General features: G+C 49.5%; 1 protein-coding gene across 2 annotated transcripts in view; it reads right to left on the reverse strand.

Moving 5' to 3' along the window:
* RPH3AL (rabphilin 3A like (without C2 domains)) overlaps positions 1 to 2,600 on the reverse strand; it is a 147,769-nt gene that overhangs the window by 126,107 nt on the left and 19,062 nt on the right. The window contains exon 1 of one of the 2 annotated variants that reach the window (XM_023518713.1): positions 711 to 798. The exons of the other annotated variant lie outside the window; for it this stretch is intronic. The gene's annotated coding sequence lies outside the window, so the exon portion shown is untranslated. Of the gene's footprint in view, positions 1 to 710; positions 799 to 2,600 lie in introns of those variants that run through there. 2 annotated transcript variants of the gene reach the window in all.

Consider the following 2,600-nt stretch of genomic DNA (forward strand, 5'->3'; position numbering starts at 1 on the left):
CAAGCCTTGAGCCAAGTCAAGCATTCAGAAAGAGCCGCTTGGCCCTTACCATGTAACACACATGAAAATAGATAATTATTAAAGTATTTTAAATGCTCGTCTGTATACCACATAAAATCCTCACACCCTCTAAGAGGCACTGGATTTTTGCCTTGTTTGTGGGCCCTTGGGTTTTTTTGGGGGGGGGACCCCAAATGTGACTACCAGGGGCATACAAATCCTGCACCCTCTGTTCCAGTCCTACATACAGCATGACATGCAATAAAATATTTATCATTTATCCCACAGAATGTTACAATTTGCACAGATGTATGGCCCATTCTCTTCCTGGCAACAAGGCCCATCTGCTGCTTTAATTTCTACCAACACATGACCCCTGGGTCTGACCCTCCCCAGTCCATCTCTGTCCACTGTGGCATTTCGAAGGATGGTGTAGAAAGAGTGTAGCAACTGCCTAAGGCAGCACCAGGAGGCCCTTGGCCCTTCTCCAATCCCTGCTGCCTCTTCCTGAAAACAGTAGGACCTGGGGCAGCCTGGAAAAGCAAGTTTCCAGTCAACGATTAACCAAACACTCTCTCCCCACAGACACAACCCTTCCCGGAAGTTAGCAAAGTTCTGGGAAAATCCCTGCATGGACTGGGCCCCTGGCTCCAGGAAAAACAAAGGCATTTTCCTGAGTCCTTGGAGCCACAAAATCCAGAAACACCTACCAGGAACGGAGGGGCTTTGACCCAGATAAGGTCCTGCTGGAGCCTACACAGGAGGAGGAGGAGGTGGCTCTCCCTCCCACCACTGTGGTCGGGGTGACCCGAAGTGCTCCAGATGACACACATCTGAATCACTCAGACTTAAGTCAATAAGTGGCAGCCACAGGGAAGGCCCAGCTGGAGCCAAACCAAGGCCTGGATTCTCCCCGGTGGACGGAAGCCTGGCCAGGGCCACCCCATGTCCAGCTCACTTGTGACCAAACCTCCTGGAGATGTGGTCTTCTGATACTGAACAGAAACAGGGTGTCTCCTATCAGGGAAAATCATTCCTCTTTGGGGATGTTTACATTCTGTTTGGGGTTATTTGTTTACTTTGGTCGCTTGTATAAATTTCAAGAGTTTTTTTTGCTGGTATGAGCGCATTTTTCTGGAAAGTTATCCAAAGTATTCACTACAGGCTCAGCTCCTATAAGCTCAATGGCTAGGGCACCAGCCACATACATCAGAGCTGGTGGTTCAAACCCGGTCCGGGCCTGCCAAACAACAATGACAACTACAACAACAACAAAAAATAGCCAGGCATTGTGGTGGGTGCCTGTAGTCCCTGCTATGTGGGAGGCTGAGGTGAGAAAATCACTTAAGCCCAAGAGTTTGAGGTTGCTGTGAGCTGTCATGTCACAGCACTCTACCCAGGGTGACATAGTGAGACTCTATCTCTAGGAAAAAAAAAATAAAAAAACTTAGTATTCATTACAGGCAGTGGTATTGCCCAGGATGTCAGCATCTCATAACTTCCTAAAGCCCCAGCCATGGGGCAGCTCCTCAAGAAGAAGGTAAACTGAGGCACAAATAACCTGAAATGAGTCTTTACGTAGCTAGGGAACACTTACAGCCTGATACCAGCCTACAGAGAGAAGGAAGATGACAAAGGTCACTTAGTTGACCTTAGTTTGCACTTAGTGCAAACAAGCTAGTGACAGAAAAAAATGTTTTGGTGTTTAAAACAATAAACATGAGCAATCTATCCCCAGAGAAACGGCGTCAGAGAGATGGGTGACGGGATCATTCAGAGGTTCTCAAACGGGGTGCTAAGGAGCCCTGGCAACATCAAGTACTCTTTAAGGCTGTGGAGGTAGAACTGGGGGGCTGGGAACGAGATGAGGCCATTCCAACCCAACCCAGGGCAACTCTGCTTTTGTCTTCTCCATATACCATCCTTCCAGGCAAGATTTCATTTGAAGAAAAGATTACCCTGTAAAATGCTGAGCTGTGCCGCTGGTCAGATCAAAGGGGAGGATGTGATGGGCCGGCCTCTGAGTTTATGGAACGCACACCCAGGTGTGCTGGGGACCAGCTGGCCCTTCATGCACACATGAGCTTTGCGTTCAGAAGCAATGCAGGAGAATGGCCTCCTCTGCGAGGGCCAGCCTGGCCACTTGGCCCTTTTCCTGGCAGGATTACAGGCCAGACAGACCAAGTTCAGAAACTGCAGGGGACACTAAATCAAGCCAAGCCTTGAGCCAAGTCAAGCATTCAGAAAGAGAAGCTCCACCCAGCAGGGACAGGGCCCGACGTAGACCTCAGGACTTGCTCCATGGAAAAGCTGGCCCTAGGATGGACCAGACATAAAGGGGCAAAAAGGCCTGAGTGCTCATGCTCTGTGCAACCACGAACTACGGGGACACTGCCACACTGCCCCCAGAGTCCAGATAACTGTGCGCTCATGGACTGGGGTGGGAATCCCTCTCCCTTTAGCAAAACAAAGGCCAGGGGCTCTGCTGGCCTTGAGTAATGGCCATACATTTTATCTACTCAGCATTCCTTTTCTTTTTTGTGAGACAGTCTCACTTTGTGGCCCTCGATAGAGTCCTGTGGCATCATAGCTCACAGCAA

The sequence above is a fragment of the Otolemur garnettii genome, unplaced genomic scaffold (genome assembly GCF_000181295.1).
Source record: "Otolemur garnettii isolate 467f Iridium unplaced genomic scaffold, OtoGar3 scaffold00145, whole genome shotgun sequence".
NCBI lineage: Eukaryota > Metazoa > Chordata > Mammalia > Primates > Galagidae > Otolemur > Otolemur garnettii.